Raw genomic sequence first — 11,663 nt, forward strand, 5'->3', positions numbered from 1 at the left:
TTGGTACCTTGACCGTCGCCTTTGGGCTCACCGTCGGTGAGTTTGCGCCGGTCAGCGCCGTCGTCGTCGTAGTCAACACGCGGGAGATAGAAGATGACAGGTGGGGTCCGATGTCAGTGACTCAGCGTTCAAATGGATTTTTCTATTTTCAGATTTGAATGAATAGTGTATGTTTTTGTTATTTTTGTGTAGATTTATTTAGAGCTCCAAAAATTATGAAAATTTTTGTGTGACTTCTCTGAGATGTATATTATTTAAGAAAAATATGAAATAATGTTTTTCAGTAAGTTTTAAATGTGATAAAAATTGCTCAATTTATTCATAAATGGATTTCCAGGATTTTTCTAGGCTTATTTATTTATCCAAAAATTATGAAATTTGTTTTGCCACTTAGTTAACATGTAATGAACATGTACTAAAATTTTGGGCTCAATTAGAATAAGTTGATTTATTTCATAATTTTGAATTAAATAATTAATTCATAAAAGCAAATAGTAACCTTTAGTGATTTAGGTTTTGTTTGAAATTTTGGATTGAGTGATGACCTTGGGTCATTTGTTGTTAATGATCCTTGGCAGTTGATGTATGTGTTTACGAAAAAGATATAGTTTGTTTGACTTGCAACTGTACCGCGAAGGAAAGTTGTATTCAAATTATTAATTTTTCATCCCTCATCGAGCATCATGTTTCGAATTCTGCATCATATTAAACATGGCATTGTTATTACGTATAGTGAACGAAGGTGAAAATGTGGTAGTTAATCAAGCTATTGAAGAGGTTAATCCGTCTGTTGAGGTCGGGTCAAATACTTGTGTAACGTCGCAGGAATCGGACTTTTCCATCAACGAAGGCAAGCCCCGGATGCATACAACCCTACCTTGTGTTTTATAAATTAATTTTGCTTTTGCTTTCCGTTACTGCATTAAGTGATTAGGAGTTAAGTAAAAGCCTAATTGTTGCATTACCACCCTTGTTATTCCATATTTACCATATTACCAGTTTTAAACTCGTATATGCCTAGTTTTGCTTAGCCATGCGTAGAACGATGAAGGTCGGGTAACTACCTGCCACCTGCAAGTTACAAATGGAACACTGGTTAACTATGTTAACATGTGATATGGGAATGTGGAGTAATAAATCTAGACCGGGCGGACTCGGTGAGTGTGAGCCACAAGACATGGAGGTCTTGTGAGCGGGTTCTTTCCGCCTGTGTCGATTAAGGCACGTCCGTTGTTGAATTGCATGAGGTGAGAATTTGTAGTACTAACCACATACTCCGGTAAGCCTGAACTTGGCAATTCTATTACGAGAATGGCTACTCGCGCACTGGGAGTGGAGAGATGGCGGGAATAGCGTGTACCCACGTGGCCATGGGCTGGAATGGTGGAGTACTGTGTTCTCGGGTGGCGCAGACCCGTTCTTGTTTTAGAGGATCCGAGGGTAGGTTGGTATATGTAGGTCGGGGACCTGCATATGTCGTGTGGTCTGGAATTCCCAGCTGGGTTTTTAATCGGTTCGAATCGTCGTTGCTCCTCGGTTATGGAGACTCAACTCACTGTTCATCATCGTAGAATTAATAACCAGAACTTAAATAAGGCTTGTGAAGATGTTGGATATGAAGTTTCATGATCTCAGTGCGGATCGTGTCAGCTTTGTATATAATTCTAGAGAAGTTTTCTATATAAAGAATGTTGTTAAAAGAGCTTTTACGCAAAAGAACTTTGATCATTGTTAAAGCTATACCTTGAATCCTTGAGCCTGCATTACTGAGTTTATCAGTTAAGATTTCGGATAAGTCTTGTTGAGTACCTTTGTACTCAGGGTTCGTTGACCCCTTGTTGCAGGTGAGCCTCATGAGCAGATCTGTTTTGGATCGTGCTGCATGACTATCGTTCGTTCTGACGATGAGAATTAAATGTGTGATCCTTGGGCAGGATGTTTATTTTGTGTGTTAAGTATATGTTAGTTATGCCACTCTACTACTACTATGGTTTGTAATAATTATGGAACTTAGTTTGTAAGGTTTGAAACAACTGTTTGTAAACTATGTTATTGTAAGACTTCCGCTGTTTTTACTCTGGTTTTGATATTTGAATAAATGTTGTAATACTGCATTGACTCTATAACGTGATCCTGCTCGGAAATCGTGGATGATTCGGGGTTCCCCGAGGACACCCGACAGTCTTTTTAAGTTATTGGAAACATATGCATAAATGTCAAAGGTCGTCGGACAGTGACAGGTGCATGTGGGCCCTATAACTTAAGAGGTTCTACCACAAGCACCTTGGGGGACTTTGTGTCCATGCTTGTGAGTGCTTGGGAGCCCTCTATCTCATATATGCTTGATAGTGATCATCCGATTGTGTGAGACAGTGATTCTAGTGCGATTGCATCATGAGGTTGCATCGAGTGACACTAGGTGATCGAGTTACAAGCTGGTAGTGCTTATTATTCTTGGAGGTTGCCACCTCCTAGATGGCTTGGTGGTGGTCTCCGTCGAAGCCCGCAAGAAGCTTGTTCGGTGCTCTGGAGAAGAGCTTTGTGAGGGGCATTGTGCTCGCCCCACGGGAGCCACGAAGAGCAACTCTAGTAAAGCGTGTCATTGAGCTACCCTCACTTTTAGGGTAGGTTCTTGCGGTGCCCGACATAGGGCTTGGTGGGTGATGCTAATTAGCCATCGAACCACCAAGTGAGCGGTCGACAAAATGGGGACTAGCGTGTTGGCAAGCATGTGAACCTCAGGAGAAAAATCACCGTGTTAACTTTATTCTTCCCGTTGGTTTGCATCCTTGTTACACAAGCTTGTAATTATTTTCATATACATTGTGCTTATGTATTTGCTCTTGTAATTAGTTTGCTTGTATAGCTCACTAGTTACCTTCTTGCTTGTGTAGCATAGAAGTAGCTCCCTTGCATGACTAATTTGGTTTGTATAACCTTGTTAGTCACTTTGCTTAGTTTGTGTAGCTAAGTATTTGTGCTCTCTAATTTGGCATTGGTTGCCTTGTTATTGAGCATTCCTAGTGAGCTTAGTTGGCTTTGTGCTTTTGCTTACTAGCATGTGTAGGAGCTCCCCGTTGGTCAAAGTACTAGTGGCATAGGTTTGTGTGACCTTGCTTCTAGAATTGATTAGGTGAGCTCTAGCTAGCCCGACACCTTTGTTGCTTAATTAGGATCTTTGCAAGGTGCTAGAGAATATAGATAGAGGGGTGTAGTATTAGCTAGACCGATAGTTTTAATTCCACTCTTATTTTGGTTAGCCGACTCGATTAAATTTTATAAATGACTATTCTCCCCCCCCCTCTAGTCGCCATCTCAACCCTACAAGTGGTATCAGAGCTAGGTCTCTCATTCATGGTCTTCACCGACCCGAGAGGATGGTGACTTATGGGCTAGATGTTGAGTCTCCACATATTTTTGATGGCACACACTTTGCACGGTGGAAAAATTGGATGATATGCAATTTCAAGTTTATTTGCCCTCAAATGTGGTGGATGGTAGATGTAGGCTTTTCTCATGTGTTGGATGAAGATAATCTAACTCAAGCACAAGAGAAATACCTAGATCTCAACACCCAAGCTATTGACATCATGTATAGATCTTTGGATGATAGCATATTTGGAGAGATCATTGATATGAAGACCGCCCATGAGATTGGGAGTTATCACAATGAGAAGTATGGGACGGTCTCTGATGATGATGATGAGCCCAAGAAGGAGACACATGAGGATGTTGAGCTTGACCACAACTTGGTGATTGTGGAAGATTGCTCTATCTCATGGTCAAGTGATGATGATGATGATGCTACCACAAAATCACTTGACAAGATTGATGGTGATGCCTCAAGTGATGCCAATGATGATGCTACTCCATGCACACTTGATGGTGATAATGATGGATCATGCTCGAGCTATGAGAGTGATGTTTCTTCAAGCTCTCCAACTACATCACATTACTTCATGTCATAAGGTGACACTAAGGTATCTAATGCAAATATGATTGATCTTAATTCATATGAGGAGCTACAAGATTGATATGGTGGCATGATCAAAGCTTTAGAAAAAGAGATGGCTAAAATTGAGAAATTGAGAATTGAAAACTCTTTTCTAAAGAACACATGTGAACAACAAAAGCATCTACTCTATGTTACTACTTGTTCACATGAGGAGCTAAAATTGGCTCATGAGGAACTTAGTGTTACTCATGATTACTTGGTACAAGACCATGGCTTTCTCACTAAAGGACTTTTAAATGAAAAATCTAAAACTAGTGAGAACTCATCACATGGGTCAATTGATCAATCACATATTGTTGTTAACCCTTATGATATAGGCAAGAAGCATGTATCCACCTCTAGTGATGATTTATTAGAAATGACATGTTCTTCACAATTAGATGCTTGTTCTACTTCTATGTCTTGTGAGACTAACCTTTTGAAGGAGAACAATGAGCTCAATGAATAAGTGAAGAAATTGAGCAACAAGTTAGAGAGGTGCCACAACTCTCAAGCCACCTTTGAGCATATGTTGAAGACTCAAAGAAACTTTGGTGACAAGAGTGGTGTCGGCTTCAAGACTAGCAAGGTCAATCATCAAGAAAGCCGCAATGACATAAGTGGCATTGGCTTCAACAAGAGCAAGATCAAGGGCAAAAGATGGGGCAAGAGAAGATATGAAAGAGAGATGAAGAAGCAAAAACAAGAGAAGCTCTCTCATTTCATGTGCTTCAAGTGCCATGAAGTGGGACATCTTGCAAATGGTTGCCCCAATGAAGAAAAGCTCAAGTTGAAAAAAGAAGAAGAGAGGCTAAGGCATATTAAGTGCTTCAAGTGCCGCACATGGAGTCATCTCACCTCTATGTGCCCAACCAAGCAATTGGTGAAGCAACTAGAAGAGCCTCAACCAAAGCAACAAGTTGAGCAAGAGAAGACACCCCAAGAGCAAATCAAGATCAACCATGAAGATGGTGGTGATTTGACGATAATGAAGAAGAAAACTAGAAGGGGTGGAAAAGCAAGAGAAAGTGCAATGCGTCCAAGGATGAATCAAGATGCAAAGCAAGTGAGCAAGAACAAAGAAGAGAAAATGGAGAAGATTGCTCACATGAGATGCTATAGTTGTGACACATTGGGCCACCTAGCTTCGGGTTGTCCAAACAAGCTTGAGAAGAAGGCTCAAGCAAATAAGGAGAAGCAAGGCAATGAGAAGCACAACATGAGCAAGGAAGAAAAGGCTCAAGCAAAGAGAAAGTGCTACTCATGCCAGAAAAGGGGACACATGGCACATTCATGTCCCCTAGGTAACACTCCTAAGCCTATTTCAATTGATGATGATTCTATGCTTAGGAAGGATGGTAATGGTACCTCGAAGGTTGCTATTGTAAAACATCCCGCTACTCATACTAAGGCATTGCCTAAGTATGTTGCTCCTAACTTGAGAGGACCCAAAATTGTTTGGGTACCATCAAAAAGTGGATGATTGTTTGTAGGTACCATCGGCGTTGGAGGCTTGATTCAATTGATTTCATATTGATCATCATATGTTGAGTCAAGATATGAAGCCTAGTGCATATCCAAACCCAATGCCATGATAATTGAGTGAAGTCCAAATGTGTTACATCATACAAGTGCTATAATTCGAGTTGTTGGTGATTCATTGGATATATTTGATGGCTTGCAAATAATTGAGTTGAAGCTTGCTAGTTGGATGACCATAAGCTAACCAAGGTATATCTCTTGTTGATCATTTCATTTGGGTGCATATGAGTTGATTGAATTGGATAAATATGCAATGTTGCTTGCTATAAGATGTTTGAATGGATAAATTGATTAGTAGTAAAGTTTGGACTGATTTGTGTTGGATAAGTTGATAAGATAACATTTAGTAAGTGAATTTAATGGATTTATGTCTTATGAAAGTATTCAAACAAGTTGGTTTCAAGTTTGATTCACATTTGATGAAGTATAGCTCAAGCGATTGAAATCTGTCCTATATTGAAAAATTGAGCTAGCTGTGATCTTGGCCAAGTTTGAGTAAATAAAACTTATTTGATTGGCATAAAAATTGGTGTACATGCTCTGGATTTATGGCATAAGATGCTGTACAATTTTCATGAGAATTGGATAAGAAATACTTTGGTTTTGGAGTGGATCTTGTTAGCTATAGTGCAGCAGTTTTCAACATTTTGCAGTGGTGGAAAAATTGAAATCTGGTAGCAATTAAAAGTCAAATAAAGTTCAAATTTTTACAGCTGCTATACAACCTAGTGATACACATCTCCACCAAATTTTATGGTATTTGGATTTGTACTTTGGGAGATATGTATTTTTCTTTGAAGAGTATAGAATCTGTCAGAAAAGTGATAATTATTAGATTTATTTGGAGTCACTTTGATTGAAAGGTCCTCAAGTTGGAAACTTGTTTATAAGTAATTGAGGCACATAAGTTTATTTTTTAGATAACCTAGAAGCATTACAAGCAAATAGTACAAGGATATTTGATTGTGGAGTGTACTTTGCACACTTTTGGTACTCAAGATCAAACTCAAGTTGAAGATGAAGTTTAAGTTCTAGATATGATTGGAGATCATTTAGTAGAAAGAAAAGGACTTAAACAAGTAGAAAGAAAATGACTTAAAGAAGGAATCAAGGTTACTCATCAAGTTAAGTCCATCACTTGGATCAATCAATCAAGCTATTTCAAGTGAGTATCAAGAATGGTTCTTTGGAGAGAGGTCACTTCTCCCTAGTGTAGGGGCTTGCCGCCTATGTGTAGGTAAATCAAGTGTGGTACTTAGAAGGCTAACATGGAAGTGGTGATCCAAGGGACATTTGAGATGCTTAGTTGAAGCAATCAAATGGATTGTTCAAGAAAAGCAAGCAACACCCAAAGAGGAGCTAATCATGATATTTCAAGTGGTATTCTCACGTTGATGCTCTCATACAAGCATTGATCTAAAGATGAAGCAAGCTAACCACAACAAGAAAGAGCACTTGATCATAAATGGTATTCATTTCATATGGGTGAATAATGGAATTCAAAATGATATCTATTGGTCTTCACCAAGCTTATAATTGGACATCACATTGCAATTGGAGTAATGAATTAGAATCTATGTGACTATCCTCTACTCCAACATAGCAAAGGTATCATTGTAATGTGCATGATCATTTCATACCTTACTAGTATGCGATTAGTGCATATAGTACAAACTTCATAGGATCATGCATAACAAATGAAAGTTTTAAATTTATAAGCCTACCACTATTGCATGAATGATTAATTGATCTAGTGGTTAGTATATGAATTCATTCATGAGCTAGTGAACCTAAGTACTTGATTTAATTTGATTGCTAAACAAGTGACAAGTACAACATTGGCAAGATAACCCTTGCAAGAGGTGTGAAGAAGTTTGTCATTGGTTCAAATCGGACTTGGAAGCTTAGGCAAATCAATTTAGTTCAAGTCAACCATAGCTCATGATAGTGATAAGAGTACAAACACAAGACAAAAATGCAAATGGATATATAGTTTGTTTGTTCTAAGTGGTATCTAGACTCAAGTGTTTCATCAAGAATTCACAAGTAATGTCTAGACCAACCCACAAGTGATATCCTATAAGTGGTACTCATGAAGATAGCAAATGTTCAAGAAATGGTCAAAATTGACAAATCCAACAAGTGGTTCCATACTAGAAAATGCTTTCAAGTGGTATCACATCTATGCGTGGTATCAATCATGCAAGACAATGGTTCCACAAGTGATCCTCAACTTTAAGTGATCATCAAATAAAGAATGCATCCCTCACCTACAAGAGTTCAAGTGTATCAAATGGATGACCCATGCTATCACATAGGGGGAGGTGTCACACAAATTGATATCAAGATCAAAGATTCTATGTGTGGTATCTCAAGAAGCCCTACACAAGATACAAGTAGTATAAGTTACAAGTGGTATCTACAAGTGGTGTCATTCCAATAATCAAGTGATGTCCATAAAAATGAAAGATTCAAGTCTCAACCATCTACCCCAAATGCATACCTTTGCATAAATGAGAAGCACACCTTTTATGGAAATTGATGACAAAGGGGGAGAGATTGTACAAAGATATGAAAGCCTTGAGATTGAGATTGTACAAGGGGGAGAGATAAGATATGAAAGCTTTGGGAGAGGATTGAGACAAAGAAGTAGAGGTTGGACATGGACATGGACAAAAAGGGAGCAACGTTGAAGAAAATAGATGGATCGAAATTCTTGGACAAGAGAAGCACACAAGTAGGGGGAGCAAGCTCATGAACTTTGATTGATTGCATTTGATATGTGCATATTCAAGTGCTTGCTTGCATTGCATAAGTTCTTAAATACAATATGCATGCTTGTGTGATGTATGCTAGTTGTAAAATTTGATTGGTGAAATGAAAACTAGCATGCATAGGATGTGTTTACACAAAAATTTGGAAGAAGAGTCGTAGGGACACGAAAGCTCCCAAGATCATGTCATCAAGGAATCAATTGCGTGTAGATCAAAACTTGCTAATTCGAATGCAACACTGGAATCGGCTTTCTTCAAGTAGCGCCAGCAGATTACGACAAAGGCTACGATCCGCACCAGGACAAAGCATGTTGGACTCTACAAAAAGGAAAAGATTAGAGTCCAAGTTATCTTAAATTAGGAATGTTTTCTCTAGGGCCAAAGATTATGATGAGTCATGCTTAGATAGGAGTCATGCGTAGGTCCCGGGTATAAATATCAAACCCCGGCTATTGTAAAAAAAGACAATCAATCCAATACAAGTTATTTACTTTTTTCGACTCTGGCCACACCTTAGGAGTAGGAGTAGAGTAGATCTCGGCGAGTTCTTCAGCAAGTACGGTTGCATCGATTCGATCAACCTCCACTGCTTGTCTGTAAGTACCGCCATGGCTTATACCTCTGTTCATACGGCTGCATCGATCTGGTCAACCTCCACTGCAACTCTGGTATAAGTTAGTTATCGATTCTTATCTAGTTCAAGTAAGGCTGCATCGATCCAGTCGACCACCACTTCTCGAACTAGATTAAGGTCAAGTTATCGGCTCTATCTAAGGGTGGCATTCCTTCGGATAGATTCATTAAGTTATCGATATTGCTTATTGCTTCCATTATTTATTTAATTATAGCAATATCACTTTGCCCGAATAGGACTGATCTAGATCAACCTTATATCTTGTTTAACCCATTGTTTGTTAATCTAAATAGATTTAATCTACACTTTAAACAATGAGTTATGTTTTATTGGCTGTTTTATATCAATCCTGGTCATGCATAGCGTGCGGTTAAGGCATGTCTGATCTTGAGTAGATCTATTGGCTAGCGAAAACCGTTCTATGACTCGTTCTCACGGCCTATGTGATTCTGCCTCACACCCCATTGTTAGCAGCATGGAGTGAGGATCGTTATTTGGTAGATCTATTCCTAAGAGGGTATGACCTTAACTGTGCGCTATGCCTAAATTGGCTGTTTTAGCCGATATTGAGCGCTTTTAAGAATAGTTCACATCATGAGACCGTTGAAGTAGAGATAGGTTGAAAGATGTGTTAGCCCCATGATCTTATTATTGTATTACGGCCTGCATGATTCTGCCTCATGCCCCACTGATATTAGTAGTAAGTTAGGGTCATCGAGTCCATTGTTGTTTCTATGGCCTACATGATTCTGCCTTATGCCCCACTGGTCATAGCGATAGATGAGATCTAATATGTTCATTAGATTTATCTTTATTAAATGGTTAAATGATGGTGAGTTGTTTCTTTTACAAAAAAATAGGTTCAGTTACTTGCAGTCATTCGGGACTGTCTGGCAACACCGGCACTTTCCGCCTTAAATTACTGATAAACTTTCTCTCCTTGTCAATTGCTGGGTCAAATTGACTGGCATGTCTTGGGAGGAGTGCGTAGGATCGACCATCCTTGTGATGAAGCTAGGTGGATCTCTAGCTCCATCGAGCGGACCCTTCCGGCTTGCTCGTGTGCCCTCGGCATGGGACGAAATTTCCATGTCGACACACGTTTCTAGCATGCTCGGTGGGACCCCACAATCATCATGGTGGTTCACAACAACAATGACATCCTTATGGTACATTATGAAGACCTACCTGATGGAGATAAAGGTGTCATCAGCAAAGCTATAGAAGAATTTCAAAACAAATGCTTGTTGTCCTATACCAAAACATGTGACAACACAATTGTTCAGAAGTTTCCACTACCAAGACAGATACAATTGAAGCTGAAGACAAGCGTTTCTTCATGGAAATTGTGGACAAATCTATTCATGATGCCATATCAAGCCATAATGAAGCTTTCATGGACACATTCCACAATGCCATGAAAGAAGCGATTCATGGGCTTCTAGTTGGTCAGGTTGGGCCGGCTTATTACAACCTTCTAGATCCATCGACCCAAAGGACTAATCAAGTTGGTACCAACCATCAAGAAGCAGCACCAGCTGTTAATGGTGATAATAGCATCCATGTAGTTCAGGCTTCATTTGAACAAGCTCAAGGAACTATTATGAATCAGATACAGTATAATCCTGGACCGCCAGTATAGCTGTGCAATAGCCGGCGGGACAAGGTCAGAACCAGGTGATCAATTTTGGCACATCAGGCCACATACCATCATCGGCTAAAAAAATAGCACCATCAATTCAAAGGATCCATAGAGATATAGATCCTCATGTCTACAATCAAAGACTTCAAGCAGCAAACCAGCAAAAGACCTAGCAGATAGAGATTCCACAAGGTTATCATTACGGCACAGATTATAACACCATTCACATGATTCCAAATCTAGGGTATCAAGGCACATGAGATTTCAATCCACAGATAGGTCAGCAAGTACATAGGAATCCAAAATCACAAGCTGACGAGTTGTTGCTAAAGGTGACTAAGATGATGAAGAATCAGTTCGGTCTAAAACCAAAAGGGCTAACCTTTTCTTACAAATGCTCATACCTAGAATGGTATGATTTGGTCACCCTTCCGATAAATTATAGACTCCTAGAGTTTGCCAAGTTCACTGGCCATGACAGTATAAGCACGATAGAACATGTCAGTCGGTATCTTACACAATTGGGCAAGGCATCAGTTGAGGAGGCCCATCGAGTTCATTTCTTCTCCTTGTCCCTGTCAGGGTCAGCCTTCACTTGGTTTTTATCATTGCCGGTCAACTCCATTACCAACTGGGCTGATCTCAAGAAGAAATTTCATACATATTTTTATACTAGGACTGGAGAAAAGAAGATTACCGATCTAACAACTATAAGGTAGAAGTCTAATGAATCGGGCACTGAGTTTGTTTGAGGTTCTGGGAGACTTGAAATTTGCGCTTCTCATTAAACTTGGCTGACAATCAACTAGCTGCTTTAGCTGTTCAAGGAATGCTGCCAACGTGGAAAGAGAAGCTGCTAGGATAAGAATTTGACAACTTGGGTCAATTGGCTCAACGAGTGGCAGCGCTTAATAGCCAATTCCAGAGTATGTGCAGAGATACCCAATTTTAGAAGAGTACCATAGTGGCTGAAGCTTACAATCCATACTCAGTCGATGATGGCTATGAAGATGACGAGGAAGAGGTTACTATGGCTGAATAGAATTGGGGCAAGAAGACAGTAATGGTACCAAATCC

Source organism: Miscanthus floridulus, chromosome 3 (genome assembly GCF_019320115.1).
Source record: "Miscanthus floridulus cultivar M001 chromosome 3, ASM1932011v1, whole genome shotgun sequence".
Taxonomy (NCBI): Eukaryota; Viridiplantae; Streptophyta; class Magnoliopsida; order Poales; family Poaceae; genus Miscanthus; species Miscanthus floridulus.